Source organism: Artemia sp. Qi Xiang Cuo, chromosome 13, assembly GCF_049724085.1.
Source record: "Artemia sp. Qi Xiang Cuo chromosome 13, ASM4972408v1, whole genome shotgun sequence".
Taxonomy (NCBI): domain Eukaryota; kingdom Metazoa; phylum Arthropoda; class Branchiopoda; order Anostraca; family Artemiidae; genus Artemia; species Artemia sp. Qi Xiang Cuo.
In genome coordinates this window covers 134,144-160,535 of record NC_142806.1, presented here as the reverse complement: position 1 = coordinate 160,535, position 26,392 = coordinate 134,144, and the positions used below count along the sequence as shown (strand labels likewise).

Sequence of the window (26,392 nt, the reverse complement as noted above, 5' to 3'; positions counted from 1 at the left end):
AATACCTTGGTTGAGCCTCAACAAGTTCTTTCAACAGGAAGTGACGAGCAACTTCAAAACTTAAAACGGACAGAAAAATATACCTTATATGAGGAGGGCTTTCCCCTTTTCATCTGCTCGCTCTTTACTCTAAAGTTTAACTTTTTGTCAAAATTCAAAATTCAAGTATAATAATAATATGCTTTTTTTGTAATGAAAAGGTAAAGTATAAAGTAGTAAATTCAATATAAAAGTGTATGAAAATAAAAAACAAGTCATTACAAAAAACAATACTGCAACAAAAAACTCATAGAGTTCAGTTTTATTCAGCAATATCATGAGTTTGGGCCCTCCTTCCTTTGGTTTCCTCATAAATACTCTGTAGTCCCAATTTCAAGGGAAGGCTTGGTTTCCCTTGCCCTCCCCGAGGGCGTCCATGATTGATAGGGCCTATAGAATTCGAATAGGGATGGATTTTGATAGAGGAAGAGAGTAGATCAGAAAGCAAGTTGGTGCTGGAAAAGAAGAAAAGGGTGGGAAGTATCTTGGACGATTGTGCCCGGGGTTAGGAGATGAAGTCGGATACTATTTAATTAGCATAAATTATGTGCTTTTTCAGTTGCTTAAAGCCTCATCGCAATATGAAAGAAGTGCAACTTGAAAAAAAGAATAACAGCCTCTATTGAATTAAGTCGGAAATGACAGTTGGATGTTATTCAGAAGACAGGAAGAGACTCAGTGACACTCAATGTAACACCAATCCCTTATGGCGAAGTAGGATAAAAGGTAGTAGACATGGATCAGGAAAACCAATTTGTATTATTTCTTGGATAATCATAGATGAATATTGGGTATCTTTGATATAAAGAAGAGTGGAACAAAGATGAGTGGAACAAAGATGAACAAAGATGAGTGGAAAAGTAGTATACTTATAGGAAATGTCTCTTGTCCAATAAGACCTGCGACAACATGAAGTACAGTAAGTTGAACATACAAAGCTTTCAGATATAGCTTCACAGGGAATTCAGTATCAAATTTCCATAAAAAGTTCGTGACTCTTGGTCATCCTTGTGTAACTCGAAACGAGCAAAAACTAACATTAGTAGGGCTGATAACCCCCATGACTTCTCAAGACCAGACCATAATTCTCGCTTTACTGAAAACAAAATATGTTTAAATATTTTCACTTTTTTTTACTTAAATAAGTAAAAAACTTTTTTTCACTCACTTGTGTTTACCCTTTTTTTATTTTAAGGAATTAATATCAGTATAGGTATATTAAACTGACAATTCACGGTCATTTTTTTTCCTTTTTAGTAAAGCCTAAATTATGTTCTGGTCGGTCTTGAGAAGGCATGGGGGTTGTCAGCCCTAGTAATCCTAATTTTTGCTCGTTTTGAGTTTGCCTAGGCTATTTATTATAATTTCTGTTCGTGTTGACAGTGATTTGTGGTAGTTTTACGCTTGGAAGATTATTTGACTTTATTTCTTCCCATTTTCGGCTTAATAGAGCTCTTTACTTTTCTTTGAAAACTTATTCGGTGTAAAACGTTTTTTTATATTAATACAAATATATGACACCGTCATTCAGCCAGGGGGGGCTGACGCCCCCTTGCCCTCCCCCCTTTATGGGTGCCCCAGCGGGCCCTGCATTATAAAGTGGTGAGGAATATCTTCGCAAGTTCGAAATGATAAATCAAACAGTTCGTGGTAAAGAACTGTAAGTAGGGGAGCGACCCGGCTCAATAGTAACCGAAATTCTAAAAAAATGCTTTAATTTCAAAAAAAGGGGGAAGCACCCCCTAAAAGTCATAGAACTTTAATGAAAATTACACCATCGGATTCAGCGTATCATAGAACCCCTACTGTAGAAGTTTTCAAGCTCCTATCTGCAAAAATATGGAATTTTGTATTTTTTGTCAGAAGAAAGATCATGGATGCGTGTTTTTTTTTTTTTTTTTTTCCTGGGGTGATCGTATCGATCCATTAGTCTTAGAATATCCTAAGAGGGCTCATTTGAACGAAAATTAAAATTTCTAGTGCCCTTTTTAAGTGACCAAAAAATTGGAGTGCAACTTGGCCCACTACCACGCTCATTCTTTCCCGAAGTTACCCAATTAAAATTTTGAGATAGCCATTTTGTTTAACATAGACGAAAATCTAATATATATGTCTTTAAGGATGACTTAATACCCCAAAGCTCCCGGGGGAAGGGCTGCAAGTTATGCACTTTGCCCATTGTTTACATATAGTTTTGGTTATTGGGAAGTATACAGACGTTGTCAGGAAGGATTTCTTTCTGGTTGTGGCGGGAGCTGGAAGAGCGGGTTGCGTGGGAGAATCTTTCCGCGGAGGATGTTTCCTTGGGGTAAGGGACATTTCTATGAAGGGGGCGCCGGATTTCCCAGCATTATTTAAAAATGGTCAGAAATTAAATTAACTGAATTACGGAATTACTGAAAGTAAGAAGCAACATTAAAACTTAAAATGAACAGAAATAATTACGTATATGAGGATGTTCGCCCCAAGTCAATACCTCGCTCATCAAACTACAGTTTTTTTAGTAATTTCAAAAGAGCTATCTATTCTAATTAAACGGCCTTTGTGATTCAGGGGTTTGTGATTCAAACAAAATTCGAACTTTAGCGTCGTTATGTAAGTTAATTCGTAAATTACGTCAGAACAAAATTTCGAGAAAGCCATTTAGCGAAAAAAAAGGTAAAATTAATATGCAAAATTTGTTTTAATTATTCATGTACAGCGTGCCAAAATAAAAGCTGCATTAACTCAAAAACGTTCAGAAATTAAATAAAATAAACAAGTTTTTTAAACTAAAAGTAAGGAGCGAAATTAAAACTTAAAACAAACAGAAATTATTCCGTATATGAAAAGGGCTGTCCCCTCCTCAACGCCTTGCTCTTTAAGCCAAAGTATTTTATTGTTTTTAAAAATAAAGTTGTGAGACAGAACCAAAGTTTAGCGTAAAGAGCGAGGTATTGAGGAGGGGACAGCCCCTTTCATATAAGGAATAATTTCTGTTCGTTTAAGTTTTGATGTTGCTCCTTACTTTCAGTTAACAAAACTTGTTTTTTTATTTAATCCTTAAGAAAGTCCGAAAGGTTTATATAAATTTAAGTGTAACAGTTCACCAGGGACGTAATTTGATGTGGGGCAGGGGGGGGGGGAACAAATGCTTCCTCCAGATCCACGTTTGCCCCCCCCCCAGTTGAAATTTAGTTTCTGCAAAAAAATCATTTTTGTTTCTGCAAAAATCAATAGTTTCTGTCAAAACTAAGATAAGCCTGCATATTTCAAGTATCCAGAGAATCAGGAATTTTTCTTTTGAGTATCTTTGCCTTTTAAGATATATATATGGCACAATTTTCAGTTTTCATTGTCATTTTCAATTGATTTGGGAAAATTGGCTCTAAATTTGCACCCCTCCAGCCTCCAGGATTTAGACGAAATTACGCCACTGCTATTCATTCAAAGAAGGCAGCAAACAAAACATCATTTTAAAAGGTATTCCCTTGTGGAAACACGCTTTCAATTTCTCATTGTTACAAATAAACAGGTTAGATGTTAGACAGGCTTTGTATTAAAACTTTTGCGTGTCAGATCTGGACTCTTTCCAGCTTGAATTCCTTCGTTGGGAATTTGTAGTTCATTACTTCATTGATTCATACTTTGGATTTGGATCACACTTGGTAAACATGGATTGATTTGAATTTTTGAAATGTAAGTCTGTTTTTTTTTTTGTTTTTTTTTCTATTGAGTATTGAAATAGGAATAAAAGCAGTTTTGATTCGTAGTGAAAGGACTTATATTGGTAACACGGTAGATTTGCGGCTCTCCATTATTTTTAGATTATCTTTTTTTATGTTTAAATTTGCTTCTGTGACAATTTATCCCCCTCCAAACATGGGTGCTCACGAGGGGGGGGGGCCTGGCTGAATGACGTTGCCTTATTTTTATATTTTTGTTCTGAGATTTATATTATATAACATTAAAAGTGCCAATTAGGCAAAGTTTGCTCCCGTTCTGGAATTCAGCTTATGGGCGCCCATGCCTCTAAATGACATCGAAGAAATACACTATCTAAAAATTGTCTAATATGATAAATAAAGGGTAAATATTTACCAAATCATATTATTGAGTTACGACTAAAGTGAATATACCACTCGATGCCTTTTTTATGCTCTTTACGAATATAATAATCATTTTTGTCAGGCATGAATTCTAGCCCCACCCTTATATATACCAATTCAGGGTATATATTTGCACATTAGGAGGGTGGGGGGAAAGTTTAAACTTACCTCTCATTTACATCAGAAATAAAATTACCCCCACTCCCCTAATGTGCAAATATATACCCTGAATTGATATATATTTAGGGATGGGGGCTGAAATTCATTTCCGACAAAAATGATTATTATATTCGTAAAGAGCATATTAGGCTAATATGCTCAAATATAAAATAGGCCTAAAGAATATATATCAAATATATATCAAAATATATATCAAATAAAGATATTAGGCTAACCTTCAAATGGGGCTGTTGAGATTAAGAAGGAAACTTGTTAAGAGAACAATTCATAGGCTAGGCTACTTCCTAATATACAGAGAAATTTGATAGCCTACCCATGTGTTATATATTTCACGGTGTTTATACCAGACAATTAGCTTCGGCTCGGTAGGAAACAAGGTACAATCCCATTATATGGGCCTCTCTAAAAAGTCAAGTTCGGTTAATGGTAATAAAATAAAATAGGATAAATATATATTAGTTGGTATAAACAATATATATTATTTGGGCTATATATTTGCACATTAGGGTGAGGGGTAAAGCATTGCATATATTAAATACGTAACCTAACCTAACCTAGGTACCTCCCCCCCCCTAAACCGCAAAAACCACAGTTTAATATCGTATACGCAATGAAAACCTTGTTATCATTGCCTGCTCTACAACAGTTAAGACGTCAAAAACGGGTTTTATCATTGCCTAGTCTATAGTGATTAACCCGAGAGGCCCGCGTAACAAGATAGTACCCAAATTTATTCCAAGAAATAGAGTAAAAAACAGGATAAGAGGGCGCCAGAAAAAATCTTGGGGGCCCAGGGATCTCCCTTCCCCCCTGGACCTGCCAGTGCTACCCCAACAAGAATCTATCATTGGTGGGCGAGGGGCGGGCGACTGTCGCAGGCACTCCGGGTGAAATGGCTTAGGGGGCACCGTGGCTGGGAAATTGGCCATTTTGATCCAATTTTTTTTACTTCGATTTGGCTTGTTTTGCTCATATTTGAGTCGGGAGGGAGCTCTTTAGATATTTTGGTAAAATTCTCCATTGTACTGAGATAATAATCGGATTTCCAGAGTTCATATCACAGTTTATAGAATTAAACTGTTTATAGAATTATTCTATAAACTGTGGTTCATATTATGTTTAACTTGTTCTTCATTTCGAGTAATACTAAAGCGTGTCTGTATACTCACTTTTGACTCCTAAATTTTTTTTTTTTTATAGGATTTGTGTTTTCAGTAAAGCGCCAGTTTTCTGTAATCCTTTGTTAGTTTTCTAAATCCATCGTGTGTTGAAAGATCCATTGTAATGGGGAAATAAGTAGCCAATTACAAAATTCTGCTTATTTTTTTAATGCTCTTGTACTATCAGAAATATGAGCGATATTTATATGGAATTAATTGAGTATTCCTGCAAAACGTCAAATTTACAAAAAAAAGTTCATTATCCATGCTTAACAAAACACTACATGTTTAGGCACTGAGAACAGGAATGTAGTATAGAACTAGTTGAGTATTTTAATACTGGAACTGACATTGGTTAGGGCTTAGCGTTTCAAATCAGTTTAATGTCGTGCAGAGCAGCCAAGAAAACATGCGCTTTTCGATATTAAAAATGAACTGCACACTAAAAAAAACATCTAAGATTTTATCACGCATCGATTTCCTTGGCCTTCTTGAAGTAACTGTATTTCTACAAACGATTTATATGGTTTTCAAAACATAAGCAAAATTTTCGTATTTCGTTGCAGCTTGGTGCTGCAGCCAGTTTTAGCACTTGTAAAGACTACTCATAAAGTAGTGATTCAAAAAGGCTTCACACCTAACAGTCTCCTTTTTTTTCTTTTCTATAAAGCGACTCGAACTTCGATCTTCCTTTTCCAGAAGAGAGGATAGTCATTGTAGTGTAGTAACTAAATGTAATACTTGTCAAATATCCCAAAAACACTCAAGCTCTTGATCCGATTGATGTGAGTAAAACCGGTTTTTCTCTCTGCATTCGGTTATAATTAGCTTAGTCTTAGTGAGAAAAACTACGATGCAGGTATATCTTAATTAAATATTGAATATAATGAGATGTTTTGGTATTTTATAAAATGTGTTCTAGGCGGCCTGATTTCCGTAATCTTGTTTTGTCGTTTCCATAATTTTGTTACTAAAGTATTTTATTTTCATCATATTTGGTGTATTTCATTACGATTAACCTAACTTCCCTTCCTGGGTATTTTTGGAATATTTAACAAGTACCCTAAATGTTTTCTGTATTTCATCAGTTTTGTCATCCTTTACCTTCAAACAAATTTGTTACCCGTAGCAGGAAAAACGCGTTCCTCATAATACAACAAGTCACTTCTTAATTAGTTGAATTTTTGGTTAAAAATGAATTATTTGCAGATAGCCTGTCTTGATTAATACTTTTTGTGACAACATAGTTCCGGTTCTGTTACCTGCCCTTGGGGAACTATACGCTTGTGGGTAGACGCATCAATAATCACTCTTTTTCTGTTGTTTGTTGACTGTCAGTTCTCGATTGAGAAGCAGGTTTTAAAACTGTTTTAAATAATGCAAAGTATAATACATAGTAAAATGTACAATGCAAAGTGTACGTTGATGTTTGATTCCAGATGGACTGATCATAAACAATGAATTTTAGAACTATTTAATTTATATTTCTGTACAATCCCATTTTAGGACCTCTCTAAAGAAGTCAAACAAGACATGCTACAGTCAAACGGGAGAGACGCGTTGAAAAACCCGTTTTCACAAGATGATTCAAGACACTGCTGTAGAGAAATACATTGTATAGCGTGGTTTTAATATATTTAAAGTGTTGTTTTTTAGAGTTTAGATGGGGAAAAAGGTTAGGTTACGTATTTAATATATGCAAGGCTTTGTCCCCCCCCCTAATGTGCAAATATATAGCCCAAATTTGTTTCTAAACTATTATATAGTCATCCTATTCTATTTTATTTCATTAGCACCAACCAAACTTGACTTTTTAGAGACGCCCGCAAAATGGGATTGTACCCATATTTCTTTCGGGGCACCATTTAGGTGAGAGGGATTTGCTCCCTCACCTCGCTCTTTACGCTAAAGTTTTTATTGTTTTAATAAGTAGAGCTGTAACAAAAAGTCAAACTTTAGCGTAAAGAGTGAGGCACTGAGGAGGGGACAGCTCCTTTAATATACGGAATAATTTCTGTTCGTTTCAAGTTTTAATGTCACTCTTCAATTTCAGTTAAAAAACTTTATTTTTATATTTGATTAAATTAAAGTGGAATAATGTCGCTCCTTACTTTCAGTTAAAAAAACTTTTTTTATATTTAATTTTTTAACGAACTGAAGTTTCTACTTCCTAGTTTATGCATCATATTTTTGAAAACCTGCTTCAAATACACTGGCTCTTGATGTTTTCCCATGTTCCTAGAATTATGAAAAAATAGTGTTTGACTGAAAACACAAAACAAGGTTAGGAGCAGAACAATTTTTTACTAGCCCATAGAAAATAAAAGACAAACTTTTGAAGTTCTCCACTGTCTTACCAGCCATGGAATTTTTTAATAAACAATTTTAGGTACCAATACTCTAATAAACCTTAGTTTTCAGTAAAGTACTAGTTTTTCACCATGATAACTAAAGTTTGATCTTCTAACACGTCTTTTTGTGAGTCCTCCTTCTAAAAGCAACTTGCGATAGTATCGAAGAAAAAGTCACAAATGCCATCTGCTATTTGCCGTTTCTTAAGTTCTTTTAGTGTAATTATAGAACAATATTAGCATAGTAATAAGCACTGGATCTCTATTTCTGAAACTAATAAATTTGCCAAGTTAAAGAAAGATAACAATAGCGCCAAGATTAGTCAAACGCTAGATGGAACCAGCGATAATTTATTGACACTAGGACCAATCTCCAGTTTCCGCAGGTTCAAAAAATTTTCATTTGACCACTAATTAGGCTACTATTTATTTGTATGTCCCGGATAATCCTCTCAATAGCATCTTTATAAAACACTGTTTATAAATTACTATCTGAATTCTATATTTTTAAAGCAAATGGATACCCTGTGGTTAATTTTGCCTTTTTAAATTTTATTTTGTTCTTAGTACTTTAATTATTGAACGATTTTTCGATTAGATGTGTTTTTCAAGTTTTGTTTCGAGTCTTATGTTGTAGCGAAGTAATATTAGTGAAACAAAAAAAACGTTTTTTTTGGGGGCAAAGGAGTGTTGCGATTGTATGCTCATGTTTCCTGCTTACCTTCTCGTTATAGTGTTTCATCTGTACTAAGAAAAATACGGATTCGCTGATCGCCGTACGAAAGTACGGCAAGCATGGGGTTTTGACGCAAGCACAGTAGTAAAATTTGACAGTTTACTTGACATAAATTATGTGCTTTTTCAGGCACGGAAGTCTCACCGTAGTATGAAAGAAGGGCAACTTCAAAAAAAGATGAACGATGTCTATAGAAATAAGTTGGGAATAGGAAATGGCAGCAGGACGTTATTGAGGAGAGAAGAAGAGATTTAGCGACACCCAATGTAATACCAATGGCTAATGGCGAAGTAGGATAAAAGGTAGTAGTCATAGATCGGGAAAACGAATTTGTATTATTTCTTGGAGTACAGTTGATGAATATTGGGTATCTTATATATAAATAAGGGGATGAGCTTTTTTGGAAACTTGATTGAAGGCTGAAACTGAATTTAATGTGGCTGACCGGCAATTATCTATTTTCATTTTGCCATATAATGTGCATTAGTTAGTACCGTTCTGTGCTATTTTCCCTCTAAAGACTTTTCTCTTTTGGATTAGGGACTAGGGAGTAGGGAGAGGCTACTAATTTTGGTGTGACGGGTTTATACACAACAATTTTGGTGTGTATAAAAATATATTATTTTTTTTACTGTGAGACAGGGGGCAAATTTGCACGAACTATCCTTGAGTTAATTCCTAATTATCGGTAAAGGGTGAATTCGCCGTTTATCCTTGAGTGATTTGACGCTATTTGATTTTAAGATTCCTCTCTCTAACGGATAGAAATCTCAAAAGCCGCCCATTGAAACTAAAATATGAAACAACTAGTATAATAGTTCATGTGAATTCGCTCTTTGTCTTTCAGTCAGGATAATTTTATTTTTGGTAAAAGAAATGTCGTTTTGCTGAAAGAAATTTAGAGGAGAATTTTAAGATGGGGAATTTGACAGCGTATTTGCTCATTCATAGATAGTCGATCAGTTAGAGCAGAATAATGTAACTTTGCTTACAGTTAAAATTTTCAAATATTCAAAATTTTCTTCACTGACTGAAAAGACGATTTAAGCAAATGCAAACCCCATCAGATGTAAATGTTATCTTGAAGTCAAGCAGTGTATCTTCAAGTCAAGAGGCTATTCTTTGAATAAATTTAACTTTATTGGATTTCATGTGAAATTTGCGGGTGCCAAACCGAAGAAGCATATTCAAGATGCGGAGGAACAAAGGAGGATTTGTAGTGAACATATATGTTCTATCTTATATTAATAAACAAATAGATTACAGAAAATGGACCTTGTGTGCCATATATCTGCACTTCAATGTCCTCCTTCAGTCAAATTACCTCCTAAAAAGATCACTATTTTATGTTATTCCCTCTTTTACTTTCTTACATTCGATTGATTATTTAATACTCTCATAGCTGTTATAGTGCAGTTGCAAATTAAATTGCAGTTGCAGACTTTTTATACATGTGCCTGAGACCTGCTCCCCAAATTTGAAGGGAGCAAACATTGTGAGATTATAGTTGGTTTGTGCAAAAGGGAGCTTAACGTCTGAGGGTTGGTATTCTTCTGCAGGGAAAGTATTGAGGCTTCTATATCCCAGAGCTGTTTTCTCCACGCTGTGACTTCAGCTTGTTTGTACCAACCCTTATAACCTCCCTTCGATAAGGGTTCAAAGCGGGAACCTTAATTTTAACATATTGGGTGTTCGTCGTGATAACCACTAGTGTTATAACGGTAGGCAACAACGCCACTGGCGTGGTAATATACGGTTGTCACCACTTATTGGAGGGGAAAGCTCCGGCCCCATATTATAATGTGATGCCCGTGTCTACCACACCGTTTCTGCAAATATCGGGTTTGGTGCTACCCGATTTACAGTATATCCTGTCCCAGGGTATGATAATGCGATCAAGTGGTCAAATGGCCACTTTCTAAAGCCATGTGTAACCTCCTTTGGTTACAGCTAGAAAACCTCTTAACTCTCTCCTTAGAGGTAACAAACCTCCCTGTCAATATAATAATGACGGTACCTCGTAGCTCTATTCCTACCCTGCCTGGGTTACGGAAACTAGTACACAGTTTTTAGAAAATACCTTACTTGTATTCTTCCAAAGGGTCACAATAATCACAAAAATATGTTTCCCCGACCGGGGTCTAAATGCAGACTAAATCAAAATAATATTTTGTACACAACTGTTCATAGGGGTGGACCTTCGCTTGGCCCAGCCAATCATCTCCGTCCCCATTCAAACCCAATTCTACTCTCTTAGCTTTATCTTTCAATGACTCCAAACCAGGAAGTCCAAAAATAGAACTTACTTCAAAGCTTACTTATTGCAAAAGCACTGTAGCTTATCAACGAGACTTTTAAATTGTCATTGCAAATTATACCATAGGCAAATCTAAGCAAATGTAATTAGAACGAAAACAGGTTATTTATCTGAAAGGAAAAGAAGCAGGGGTGGAACCCCAACATTGGGTTTCTAGCAAAGTGTCAGACATATATATATCCTTATATAAATCCTTGAGTAATCTGAAGGAGGACACCTTATTCAGGAGTTTGAAAAAGGAGATAGGTGTTTTAACTTAATGAATAATATTGTCGTTTTTATATCCTATTTTAAATTAGATGAAAATGTGACACAGAGTAATTTCAGGGAGTACGCTGAAATTCCAAGAGGCATATGATTAAGAAAAAGAGGTAGAGTATTAAGGAAATATATTATTTGTATTATCGTGGATTTAGAAGGGTTTACTTTCGTCAAAAAAAAAAAAAGAGTTATGATACCAATAGATATATAAAAAAAATTGGCTTTTTATGCTGATTTAAAATATATAAATATAATTAAGTTTAGTCTTATCTATCAAATGTTAAAAGCCTCAAACAATTTTCCTGCTTTTCAAAAAAAGGAGGAAACAGCCCCCGAAAGTCAAGTGATCTCAATGGGAATCGCACCATCAGATTCAGCGTATCAGAGAACCCTACTGTGTAGGTTTCAAGCTCCTATCTGCAAAAATGTGGAATTTTGTATCTTTTGCTAGACGAAAGATCACGGACACGTGTTTATTTTATTATTATTATTTTTTTTCCCAGGGGTGATCATATCGACTCTGTTTTCCTAGAATATTGGGAGAGGTCTCATTCGAACGGAAATTAAAAGTCCGAATGCCCTTTTTAAGTGACCAAAAAAAAATGGAGGACAGCTAGGCCCCCGCCCCCGCCCCTTTTTTCCCAAAAAACGATCAAAATTTTGAGATAGCCATTTTGTTTATCATAGTTGAAAGGCCCAATTAGTGGAAAGGCCTTGGTGTATAACATGACCCCCCTCCCACAGCCCCAAGGGAAAGGTCTTTAAGTTATAAAATTTACCCATTGTTTGCGCTTAGTATTTGTTATTGGGACGTAGGCATACCTTGTACGGTGGGGGGGGGGCACATTTTTCGCTGGGGGTTTTTCCGCGGGGGAATTTTCCATGAGGGGGGATGTTTCCAAGAAGTGAACTTGTCAGGAGAATTTATATACTGGGGAGTTTGCCAGAATTCCTATACAAGTCTTTTTGGTACTCTTGCATTATGAGGGCCTTTCTAAAAAGTCAAGTTTGGTTAATGCTAATGAAATAAAATAGGATGAATATATAATAGTTTAGAAACAAATTTGGGCTATATATTTGCACATTAGGGGAGGGGGGGGGGTAAAGCTGTGCATATATTAAATACGTAACCTAACCTAACCTAGGTACCGTTCCCCCCCTAAACCCCAAAAAACCACAGGTTAATATCGTATACATAATGAAAACCACGCTATCGTTGCCTACTCTTTAGCGGTTAACACGTCAATAGCGGGAGTTATCATTGCCTACTCTATAGTGGTTAACCCGAAAGGCCCTCATAATGCAAGAGTACCGTCTTTTTATATGTCTTGCTTTCTCTTTTCTGTCTCAATTTTACGGGCAGAGTGGTTAAATTTTCATCGGGATTGAATTGTCTAGAGGATATTTCTAGCAAGTTTTCAGTTTTTTCAACTGAAAGTAAGGGGCAACATTAAAACTTAAAACAGAAATTATTTCGTATATAAAGGTGGTTGCCCCCTTCTCAACACCCAGGGACTTATAGTGGAGGAAAGATAAGGAAAAAAATGGTCAAACCTCGGGGAAATTGCAACAGAATTTTTTTTTACACCAAAATGTTCAGAAAAATCAGCTCAATCACACAAAAAAAATCCCCCCGAATCACCCTGCACAAGTATCCCAAATTTGCCCTTGAAGGGGGACAATGAGGGGGGACATCGAATTTTGGGGTTGTAAATATTTTGGAGTTTGAATAGTTGTTTCCTATCAAATCAAGCATGCTGAATCCAAATATGAATTCAGATTTTAATTTTTCAGTACCCTAATGCCCATTTCCACCCATAAAGGGCGGAGGGTGGCGGGGTAAAACTTGAAATTATGAGACTGCTGGATTATTTGGTCGTTTCCTATGAAATAAATGGCGGCGAATTCCAAAATGAAGTTAAAAACTTGATTTTACGTGGTCAAGTACCTCATCTTACCTAAAACGGCTGTGAAAGTTGACCAACATGAACTAGTTATTTTAATTACTTATCAGTTGATCCATCATTTCCAATCAAGCTAAGAATGGCACCTTAGAATACGAGTCTCGAACAGTTTAATTTCAAACCAGTATTCCAGAATCCCCTTCCACTCCCCCTCAGTTTGCGGTTTCCATTCCTTAGTGTCATTCTTTATAGTCAGTGGAGTCATCTACCATAGTACTTGATAGAAGACTGGCGTGTTCGAGGCTTTATACAATGTTTGTGCCGTTTTTTTTTTTACTTCCGCAAAAAAAAAGACAAAAGAATAAACTGGGATCTTCGATTTTTAATTGACACACTGCACAATCTTGGCTTCTGCTCTTCGTACTCAGAAGTAAAAAGATTTGAGAGATTTGGAGCAGTATATCAAACGTTGTTGGAAGAGTCCAAAGAGAAAGCACATTTTTTTCAGTATGTAGGAGACGTCAATTATGATATTGCTACTATCGACGGCCTGAATACTTTTCATGGAATGGGTCTTATTGAAGTGTCTACACCTGAGTTTCCGGTAACGGAGCTTTCAGTGCCAAGAAAACAACTAAGTGGAGATGAGATGAAGTCAATTGGCACCAAGCCATTCTACACTTACCAAAAACCCGCCAAGTCGCAACCAAAGACATTAGTTTGCTTGACAAAAAATGGTGACACTTATGACAATGAATGGAGGTTGAAACGCTCTGGCGCATCTCTGGCTTTTTCAAAAGCTCATACATGAGCTGGTCGGCCTTTATATGGTCAATACATTAAAAGCTACCGCATCCGGGAAAATCGAATATTCGTTTTTTGCCATGGATTAACCACAACCCAAGCGATATCTCCTGTGTTTATTCTACACTTATGCATGCTAACGAGCGCGCTAATCGAGCTGGAAAAAACTCTAGTCATTATCTTTGACCAACCGCTTTACTGGAAGGCGAGGTGTATCGTCGATGCAGAGCCTGCCACAAGTGCTTTAAGAAATGCTATTGTTGTCCTGGGTGGATTTTACACTCGCATGAGTTTCCTAGGAGCCATTGGCTTCCTCATGGCTGACTCGGGACTTTTGGAAATCCTAAGTCAAGTATATGCACCTAACAGTTGGCGTAGTACGTTACGAGGTAAAGCTGACTCTCTTGCAATGGGAGGCCATTGTCTGTTGGAGGTAGCCCTTTATGCGAACCTTTTATCATCAGAACTGGGTAACAGAGCGTTTAATGGCAATGACATGCTACCAGAGCAAAAAGCGTACGAGTCTCTCCTTGAAGGAGATGACATCGACGAAGTGCGGGTGTCGGAAGCAGCAAGGATTATCTATGAAATAGTTCAAAGTGCAAAAGAATGATTATCTGAGTCCAGAACTGCCCGTCTTTGGTTTCAGTATATGGACCTACTTGGAATCCTGAGAAAGAACCTGAAAGGTGAAAGAAGTGGCAACCTTGAGCTTTATCTACAGTCGTTATTGGAATTTCTTAGGTAATTTTCTGCTTCCGGCCACAATGTTTAAACGAAATATACTTGGCTGTTCGTGCAGTCGATGTTTGAGTTGAGGAAAGACAATACAGGGCAGTACAGAACGTTACAGGAATACCTGTTCATCCGAAGAACTGAAAACTACCGGGCAGCACTTTCTCCTGATTTGGGCAGACAATCCAGGGCAGTACAGAACGTTATAGGAATACCTGTTCATCCGAAGAACTGACAACTACTGGGCAGCACTTTCTCCTGATTTGGTGATCGAACAGACGTTAATGAGAAGTATGAAAACGAGTGGCGGTCTGACGAGAGATAGAGGCATGACTGAATTACAACAGACAATATGGACATCTGCTATGCCTACTTTGGTTCTAGTTAACGAACGCATGCAGAAAACTGACTGGCCTCGCGGAGTTGACTATTGAAAATCACGCAGAAGTGATATATTCGAGGAGAGTTAGAGACACGGCGGACATCGAAAAGATAGTTCGACACATTGAGCCCCTAGAACCCGTCAGGCAGGAATCACAGCTGTTGAACGTGGTTACTGGTGTCCGCGCTTCATCATCTGTAAACGCAGACGATGTCAAATCTGGGAAAAACGATTCTGAAGGATATGGAAGCGAAAGACATTGACAAATATGTTTTCAGGAGAAAGGAGAAAGCTGTAAATATGGCTGAGAAGTCATCTGTGGTGAAAAAATAGCGAGAGGGTAATGGTCGACCCTGCTCTAATCTTTCAACGCCTAGCTGCAGTGGCTAGCACCAGTGGTTCTGACTTGAATGAGGTTCTGTCGTTCAAGCTCTTTACTTTTCCACCATCGCTCTTTAATTCGTTCGAGGTGATGAGGACAGTCAACAAAGCCTCTCTAACAAATGCACTGATGAAAACTGAGGGACTTAAGGGTCGAATGACATTGCCATCCTCCCAGAGAGTTTTGGACGGTGGCTGGCTAGTCCATAAAATCCCGTGGACTGCCGTATCCACATATTCTGAGGTGGCAGGATCTTGCGCAGATTATGTCACAAGACATTTCAGCCAGGCAGCGGTAGTTTTTTATTCTTACACTGATACATCGACGACGAAAAATTGTACGCAGCTGAAGAGAACCAAAGGTTTGTCGTTTGCAACGATTGAATTCTCTCCTAACATGAAGATCTTCAAAAGTAAGGAGTAATTTCTGAGAAATCCCAAAAATAAACAAAGCTTCATCGACCTACTTACTGAGAGGCTGGCGAACTCAGGATGCAAAAGTTCTACATGCTCAGGATGATGCCGATGTCTTAGTTGTACAAACTTCAGTCAGTTGCACTGAAACTTCATCTACCACTTTGATTGGGAAGGATAACGACCTATTAGTCCTTCTGCTGTACCATGCCACGCTTGATGCATGTGATATCTTTATACAGACTGACACAATGGAAATAATGGATGAGCGTACGACATAAAAAGGATCAAGAACAAACTAGGAACCGAAGCAGCAGAAAATCTACTCGTTTGCCAAGCAATGTCTGGCTGCGATTCAACATTCAGACTTCACGGCGTAGGGAAACCAGCAGTGGTTTCCTTGTCATTTAAAGATGGGATTTTTAAGGATGCTTGCAAGATCTTCATGACACAAGGATCCGACCACCAGAAGATTTCAGAAGCTGGAGAGAAAGGTTTGCTCCTCATATACAAAGGGAAAAGCAATGAGAAGACCCTGAAGGATGCCCGGGTGCGATCATTCACAATGCGGGTTGCAAGTGCAAAGGCTTTTGTTCAGACAGAGCGGCTTCCACCGACTTTGGCTGCCGCAAAGTATCCCTTTTGCAGATGCTATTTTCAAATAATGAAGTGGCAAGACACGTCAAATTCGTTAAAGCGCGAAGAGTGGGGTTGGCGCCTCTCTCCTTCACGGAATATGTATCTTCCCATTATGACAGATGCTTCACCAGCACCGGAGAGCCTACTGAAGATGTTGTGGTGCCAGTACACCAGCGGGTGCGAGTCGCTCAGATGCAGCTGCCGTCGGAACGGTTTGCCCTGCAGCCTTGCCTGAGGGGAATGTAAAGGGGTGTTATGCACTAACGCTGCAGAAAGACAAGATGAGGACGATAACGAAGACGAGCAGGAAGAAGAATTAGCTTTAGGTTTTGCTTTAAAATCAAAATGTTCTTGTGATTAATTTACCTGAGTTCTAAACGTTTTTCTCTTATAACTATTTGATCTGAAGTTTTGATCTCGATTAAAGAAGTGGTTTTTCAAGATATTATACTTAGCAACCCCTCATTTTACAGGCCCCTTAAAGGTGGAAATGAGGTAAATAGTAAAAAAAAACAACTAGTTTTTTACCTCATTTTTGGCAATGCGGTAATTTATTTTATCTAAATTGATCCTTTAGCCGCAGTAATCCGGCACATATTTATATGCGTACTTTACCCCCCCCCCCGTTTTGTGAAGGTAAAAATTGATACTGGGGTACGGAAAACGTGATTTCTGACGTCGGATTCAGATTCTTCATGCTTGATTTGATAGAAAACGACCACTTAAACCCAAAAATACGTCCAAATAGAAATTACGATTTCCCCCCTTATTTTCCCCCTTCAAGGGGGAGTTCGGGTAATTGTGCAAGGGGGATTCGGGGGATTTTTTTGTGTGATTAAGCTGATTTTTCTGAACATTTTGGTGTGAAAAAAAATTATGTTGCAATATCCCCGAGGTCAAACCGTATTTTTCCTCCATTATTAGTATTTATTGTTTTAAAAAATAAAGTTGTGAGACAGAGTCAAACTTCAGCGTAAAGAGCAAGGCGCTGAGGAAGGGACAGCCCCTTTCATATACGGAATAATTTCTGTTCGTTTTAAGTTCTAATGTTGCTTCTTTCACTTAAAAAAAACTTGTTTTTTTAAATTCAATTTTTGAACGTTTTTGGATTAATGCTGGTTTGGATTTTGGCTCACCGAACATGAATAATTAAAACAAAATTTGCATACTAATTTTACTTTTGTTTGGTTAAATGGCTTTCTCGAAAGTTGTTTAATTTTATTTACGAACGTTTTTATTAGTAATAAATATACGTAACTTATGAATTAACTTACGTAAATTATTTTCGTAACAATAATTTATTTTGTTATAAATAATAATAGCTTCAACAATAACAATATTCCTTTGTTTTCAACAATAGCTAGATCAATAGATTTCAATGATTCGGAAAAGCCCTAAAGTGAGGTATCTTTCCTAAACTGTAAAATTCTCCAAGAGCCTTCAGATAAATATGGAAAAGGACAGAGGGGGTGTTGAAATTTATCTCTCATCTCATTTCATTTAAACTGAGTCAGAATAATTGAGACACGGCGTGATATCTTCAATGATCCTACATTAAGCCTCCCTATGAAAATATAATGAATTGTGGTGGTATTTCGGAACTGGTTTATGATCACTCTTGATTCCCAGGAATAATTGTAATGCACGTCTTTATCAGTCGCGTTTGGGGGTTGGGGTAGTGGAGGGTAATAGTATCCCTCCCAATGCTACAATATTTATCTGTGTAGGTTAAGATATTGCTTTCACATGCCTACCGGCACAGAGGGAAAAAAGGCGAGGTAGGCCATCATGTGCCTCGCCATTGATTTTTTTCTTTAGGGGGGGGGCTATAGGCTAATAAGAACTTTATTTTTTTGCAATCTGAAGTTTCAATATATATTTTTTTTCATGTATATAGGCTACAATGTTCTAATTTATAGGCTACATATGGCTATAATGGCTACAATATAGGCTACAATGAATAACAATTCTCTTCGTCCACTCAAAATTCTCTAGTAAAATACTATCAAGCTCATATTCAACAAAACTACGGTTCATCTCCAATTTTTACAATATATTCAAATTCTGTTTAAAATTTTTATTGGAATCCAACTTTTTAATTCTTGAACAGAAAACCTGAAGAAGTGGAAAGGGGTGCTACCAATCAATGTACAGTTATTGAATTAAACAATTAAACAAAGAATTTCAAGAACACAAGGGGTTTAAAGGAATTCTGCTCCATATAATACCTTGGTTGGGCCTGAACAAGTTCTTTCAATAGGAAGTGACGTTCAACTTCAAAACTTAAAACCGACAGAAAAACATACCTTATACGAGGAGGGCTTTCCCCTCCTCGGGGCTTTCCCTTTTCATCTGCTTGCTGTTTATTCTAAAGTTTAACTTCTTGTCAAAATTCTTTAAGAAAATTTGCTTAAGCACAAGGGACATTGAATAAGAAAAAGAACCATAAAGAAAACTAACAAACTTTTGCTTTACGAGCGAAGATTTGAGGAGGGTAAAGCCCCCCTCAATAATGAATAATTTCAGTTCCTTTTTAAGTTTTAAGGTTTCTGCTTACATTCAGTTGATAAAACTTTTATTTTCATTCTAATTACACTTCATGAAATGGTCATCTGAACGCGATGTTTTTTCTGACGCAGGAAAACGGTCAATGTTTCAACGCTAGATGTCTGCCTTTTTTGACAGGTAGCAAGACACAGAGAACATTTTTTTTTTTTTGAAGGTAATGAAAATAAGTAAAAAAAAGCTTGAAATAAAGGTAATGAAAAAGTTTATTATAAAGTATAATAATATTTTTTTTGTAATGAAAAGGTAAAGTATACAGTAATAAATTCAAAATAAAAGTGTATGAAAAAAAAGAAGTCATTACAAAAACAATACTCCAACAAAAAACTCCTAGAGTTCAGTTTTATTCAGCAATATCATTAGTTTGGGCCCTCCTTCCTTTGGTTTCCTCATAAATACTCTGTAGTCCCAATTTCCAGGGAAGGCTTGGTTCCTCTTGCCCTCCCCGAGGCCGTCCATGATTGATAGGGTATAAGAGTGAGGTGATAGACTCAGCGTAAAGAGTGAGGTGTTGAGGAGGGGGCAACCACCTTTATATACGTAATAATTTCTCCTATTCAAGCTCCCAAATAATTTCTCCAAAAGCTCCTATTCAACAAACCATGATTGATAACGTATATAGAATTCGAATAGGGATGGGTTTTGATAGAGGAAGAGAGTAGATCAGTAGGCAAAAGATTGAAAAATTGGTGCTGAAAAAGGGAAAAAGGGTGAGAAGTATCTTTGAGGACTGTGCCTAGGTTTAGTTGATGAAGTCGGATAATATTTAATTAGCATAAATTATGTACTTTTTCAGTTGCTTAAAGCCTTATCGCAATGTGAAAGAAGTGCAACTTGAAAAAAAGAAGAACAGCCTCTGTAGAAGTAAGTCGGAAATGACAGTTGGATGTTATTCAGAAGACAGGAAGAGACTCAGTGGCACCCAATATAGCAACAATCCCTTTTGGCGAAGTAGGATAAAAGGTAGTAGACATGTATCAGGAAAACCAATTTGTATTATTTCTTGGATAATCATTGATGAATATTGGGTATCTTAGATATAAAAAGGGTTTGAGCTTTTTTGGAAACCTGATTGAAAGCTGAAGGGTAAATAAATGTGCTCGGCAGGCAATTTGTCTGTTTTTGAAAAACTGCTAACAGCTCACCGCAGTACTAAGCCACCTGAGTCCAACAAAGCTGCGCACGCACCTGCTCCGTCCCAGTCTTTTCAAAGCCTCCCTCTTTATAACCTCCCTGAAAGTTCCCAATTCCCTTGAATCTTTCTTTACGACATCCTCCCCCCTCAACCGCGAACGACCTGCTTTACACTTACCCTAAGGTGCATTGGCGAAAAGGGCGATCTATTCCAATCATTTTACCATCACATTCATCTAGAATGATCAAATCATCATAATAATCTAATTAAGAGGACTTAATTCTCCATTCGTTTCTGTGCTCTTACATTACCTTTGATGTACTCCTTAGAACAAAGTCCATCAGAATGGTCCGTATTAATGGTGATATAACACAACCCTGCTCAGCTCCTGATTTAATAATTTCCAACTTAGACGCAGTAAGGTTATTTTTGTACTTAGCTCTAATTAGTTTAATGTGTTTGTCTGGATCACCATAGAAGGTGTAGCGATACAAGTTATATACATATATATATATATATATATATATATATATATATATATATATATATATATATATATATATATATATATATATATATATATATATATATATATATATATATATATATATATATATATATATATATATATATATATATATATATATATATATATATATATATATATATATATATATATATATATATATATATATATATATATATATATATATATATATATATATATATATATATATATATATATTATAACTTTTTTTTGTTTAATTTTTCATAGCTTTTTTTTTAGATAGTGCTGGGAAATCTAAGTAGATGTCCGATTTGTTTAGATAGATCCGATACGTGTAATATTATCAATTTTAATAATAAAAAAAAAAATCCAATTTATACATCTTCATGGACAACGATAAAAATGTGACATTGAAAATTAAATTCAGTTAAGCCGTATATTTTATGGTCCAGATTTTGGTTATCTTGAATAGTTATTCATGAACACAACAATATATGGAGCGTAGTATTGAGTATTCGGCGCAACATAGTAAAAAATAGTTAAAAAATGCATAAAAAAAACTATCGAAATTTTCTTATAACATTTTTTTCTGATTAATGAATTGTAAATGTTTTTAAATTTATTTTTAATAATAAATGTCATTTTGAGAATTATAATTACACTTTCAAAAATGATGTCGTATCGAATTTTGAAAAGAACAATTGGAATAGTAAATGTGGAAAATCTCTCACAGTGGATCAAAAACCCCACTCAGGCTCTAACATGATATGAGAAGCACTCACTTAACTAAAGAAGCAGTGCACTGTCCTCGTTTGTTCTTCTTTTAATTAGAGAGGAACTCAATACAGAGAACCAATTAGAGAGATCCCCATTTGATTTCGCTTAACTAGGTGACTAATTATTTAGAATTTGAAAATGTAATGTGAAGGCATCCTGTACTCTTCTAATATTTATTCGTAAATTACACACAAACAAAGAAACTAGAAATCAGAAAATGACCAAGGTCAGTTTTTAATAGAGTGTTATTCGTATTAAAGCTCATAAATATTGATCTGTATTTCACAAAAACTTTTTTACTTTAGTAATCCCTGAAATAAACCTTGAACCACTTTCCCAGTCATCTAATCAAACACGTGAACAACCCCTTAGTCCTCAAAGGGTGTCTGCAAGAAATTCATTAATTAAAATCTGAAATCAAATGGCACAGGTCTCCAACTTATTTAATTACTGGTTTGTTGTTTTATGAGTGAAAAAAATATTGCCGTTTCTTTGTCACTTGTTCTCTAGTATCCGTTGATGGGAGTTAATATTTTTTTGGATTTTGTGCAAATAGCGGATATTGGCAAATAACTCGTTTTTATGGTTGTTAGGTATTTGGTTTTAATTCTTTTAATTTTTGGCTTTTATTGAATTTTATTCATCTTTTAAGTTTTTGGTTTTTTATTTGATTTTTGGTTCTTTTCACATTGACTTTCCGCGTTTGTTTTTTGTTGTTGTTTTTTTCTCTTCGGCACTTTCCTTGGATACATCGTTTCGTTTCGTGCTGAAGAAGAGAGGCGTTTGTCCTCTCGAAATATTCGTTTTGTTTTTTCAGTATTTTCATTTGGCCTATAAAAACCCCATTTTTGTTCGTTTTTCTTTCATTATGTGATGTCAGGCCATTTTGGTTTAAGAAATTATCTTAATAAATAAAGAGTTATAGTTAAAGGAGCAGAACATTTTGAGAATGTGCTAAGCATTTGTAAAGCTACTGTCTATGCAGAAGAAATGAATAAAAGAAGTTTGTGACACTTTTGAAGTAAAGTAATATTTATTTTGCGATGAAAAACTAGGGTTTACAAAACATGGATTCGAAATAATACCACATCGGTGCGGTTAATGCTTTAAATGAGTTTTTTCAACATGAGGTGTTTGAAGTTTGATCATTGTGAATAGGATTCATGCAAAAGAGGAAGTTCCTCGTAATTTTTGTAGAACTTCAACTAGACTTGTCTATAATGAATGTAATCAGAATGAGTATTATAATTATACGGGGACTATCTTGGTTTCTGTGGCAAGCAGCATTTTTATTATCATGTATTTGGGACTTCTAGAGGCAGTTGAAACTAGTTTTAAGAGAAGATAATTGATCCAATCTTAAGAAGAGTAAGCCACTTAAACTTGGAAAAAGGAAATTTGAAGAAGTAACGTTGGGTAAGAAAAAGATAGCTTCACTCACATTGGCAGGATTATTAGTATAGATGAGGGATGCTGCGTAAACTAACAAAACAGATTATGATTTTAGTCAACACGTACCTCTAGAAATAATTTTTTACATCATAAATGTTGGAACAGAGTACTTTGCACAGCAAAACGAATCTCGCAGAGCAAGGAGCAACTAACAAAACTACAAAATAGCCTTCAACTGCTTGGTTTTAGCCTCAACTGCGACAGTTTAATTAACAAAGATTATATAACTTTTTCAGTTGCGGATAGTCTTACAGTATTATTAAAGAAGTGCAACTTAAAAAAAGAAGAAGAACAGTTTCTATAAAAGACTCAGCGATACCCAATATAACACGAATTCCGTATGTCAAAGTAAGTATAAAAGTTAGTAGACAGATCCGGACAATATATTTCTATCATTCCTCTGATAACGGTTGAGGGATATTGATTGTATTACATATAAACTCTATATAGAATAACATATAAAATAAAATATTAAATATTTAATTTTGGATTTTTATCAGGGCTAGGGAGAGGCTTCCAATTTTGGCGTGAAAAGTGTTCGCACTTGTAACTGCGAATCAAACTTAATCTAGGAGTTGTATTTTTGTTTAAGAGAAACTTTAGTAGCTGTTAGAATTGCCTGCATTTGTAAGAAATGTTTACAATGAATCTCATGGAGAAACTTGAAATCACCCGAATAATTTCATATATCTAATTATAATAATATAAACAAATAATTTTTTTTGGCGATAATTATTTGCGGGTAAATGAAGTTTACTTTTTAACTTTATCTGGGTTTCTGGTTTCAAGCTTAAACTACCCTGCCCGTGACCACTGACCCCCCACCCCTCCAAAAAAAAATAAAAAAATAATTACCCTTTATTAATCACTTAAAGGAATGATTGCACTGATTGTGAAAGTAGGACCCAACTAAAAAATTGGTGAAGTCATAAAATATATTTTAGCTTTTTTCCAGAATTAATTAGCGCCATTTAATGCCCGTCTATTAACTTAAAGAAATCACAAACGTCGCCATTTCAGAATAAAATATAAATTACGAGTAGACTGGCTCGTATGAGTTTATCCTTTGTCTCTCAACTAGGAAAATAACATGTCCGGCAAAAGAAATTTCATTTTGCTGGAAGAAATGTAAAGGAAAATTTTTGGAAGGTGACTTGAGATACATTTGTTGCATTATTGACTATTTAAAATGTAATGAATTGCTTGCGTATTCATTAGTAGTCAATCAGTAAGAACAGATTAATGTAACATGTAACATAGCATACTGTTCAAATTTTCAAATATTTTTTTTTGGAAATATTGTAAGGTTCCCAAAGATCCTTTTCTCATACAAAAAAATCTTGAAACTCCTTTTCTTTGACTCCTTGAACCTGTGGCTGCTTTTTAGTACCGCAAGGCTTTGCACAATTTCAATATGGGAGTTGTACTGGTTATTGGTGGTAACTTCAGGTGATTCAGATAGATTTAAATCTGTTCTCCTATCGCATAGCTTTTTATCCTCAAAGTATAAATTGTTTGGTTTGCTGTCAAACAATTTTTCAACCTTATTTTCGCAATGAAATCGAGAATTTCCTGAAGAATAGATCCGTCTACAGAGTTGAGTAATTAATGTCCTTATCTGTGATTTCAATTCTTTCTGTGAAATAAAATAAACATTTAGATGTTAATGGACTGCTGTAGGTTCTGCTTGAAGATTTTTAAAATTGGAAATATTTGACTTATCTTCGGTATTCAGCCAAGCAACAAAAAGCAAGAGACAGAATTTTAAAGAGGGCTGACTTAGCCATTTTCTATTAAAAGTAATACTTAAAAGTTTTAAGAGAGAGACAAAAGGAGGGAGATAATGCTAAAAATATTATTAAGATTAACATCAAGATGCTGTTTCCCCTTGTACATGGTATTTTAAATATATTCTGTTTATTAGAAAAAGAGCAAATAGAATCCATCCTAAGGTCCTTGGGGTTACCAACTAGAAAAGGTCCGTCGTTGAGGCATAATGATAACCAAGTCAGCGGTTGATTGCAACTGCCGGATGAATTTATTTCTTGTTACCATTCTGGTTGTGATAGTACTAGAATAAAGCAATTGAAATACAATTAACAGGACAGAGTAGCACTTAATGCATGAGACTCAGCCAAAAGATATTGTCATTTTCAGGTACACAAGGACCTTCAGTACTTTTATTATAAAGGTTAATCTTGGTAAACTGACACCACTTTTTTCTCCAAAAGCTTGATCTGATAGAAAGATTTTGAATCTATCTAAGGGTGGGATTTTAGGTCATAGGACTACTTTTGTAATAAAGAACTATTATTTGTTTATATTCTGATGGCTCATTAGATGCATGTGCTACTACTACTACTACTAATAACATACCACAACACCCAGGTGCCTGGCGGCATCACAGCTATGCACGCTACTCCATCACATTCAATTCAAAACGTCCTTCTTTACACCTTTCCAAAAAATTTCTATGTTCCTTAAGTCTTTCTTTTCGACATTCCCCAGTAACAACTGCGGATATCCTTCTGTCAGTTTAGCCCCACACGTTTGGACAAGAAGGCCAATCTTTTGGACATATGTCATCTTTTATTCATTGAATGCACCTTAGCCGTCTCAACTTATAGGTCGCTGTTGGCTTAGATAGTGATATTGAAATACACTTCTCACAGAGCATACTATTTGAAATACGAGCTGCCAGTCATGTACTCAAAACAAACCGTAGAAAATTTCTTTTGAAAACGTCTGTAACAACTTGTACTTTCAGTGTTAGTCACTCGTACTATATAGAATTCTGAACAAGTTGGTAAATGTGAAACTAACTGATTTTGATGTCATGTACAAAACTTATGAACCTTAGTACACAACTCCAGACGAGGCATCATTATTGCGGCAGTAACGAGGACCCTGGACCTCGGGAAAGATGAGGGGAGGGGGGGAAGAATCGCGGGGGGGGAGGGGGGGTTGGTGAAATATATAAATATGTCATTTATCAATCATATTTTTTTGAAAAACATATAGAGAAAAAACTAAAAATAGAGATACAAAATAATTTTACATGTAAAATGAAACGAAACTCAGCTTAATTTTGAACTGAAGGATTACCGGTAAAGGGTCTTTCTGTTTAATCCATAACACGGTTAATTATTATGTATTATTATGTGTTCATTATCTATTACGCCCCAAATTTAGAGTAGAAGAAGATCAGAATTAAACAGAAATGTTGGAACACTTTATTATTTCTTAAAATGTAGTCTTGTCTTTATTCATCATCTTAAGAATTTGAATAGGTTACAGAAGGAGTAGATATAGAAACTTGAAAATGTTTTATATGGGAATCTTTTTAGCTCTATTTTTTCCCCAGAATATTTATTTTTATTTACTATCTCAATATTTTTCCCTTATTATGTCAGAAAATGCTAATTAATTTTTTTTGAAACTTTTTTTTTGTAAAATGTTTTATTTTTATATTTAATAAATTTGCATAATAAAAGTGCATCCGCTCTCTGGTAGGCGGGAGGGGGGTTCGGGGTGTACTGGGGGTGGGGGATTTAGGCGTAAGGG

At 35.7% G+C, this 26,392-nt stretch overlaps 1 long non-coding RNA gene across 1 annotated transcript; it reads left to right on the top strand.

Annotated features, from left to right (window-relative positions):
• The first annotated feature begins 602 nt into the window (after positions 1 to 602).
• On the top strand, positions 603 to 20,136 carry LOC148944823 (uncharacterized). The gene is made up of 3 exons (XR_016142746.1): positions 603 to 765; positions 8,684 to 8,856; positions 19,753 to 20,136. It is a non-coding gene; the product is annotated as an uncharacterized LOC148944823 (long non-coding RNA).
• The last annotated feature ends 6,256 nt before the right edge of the window (positions 20,137 to 26,392 follow it).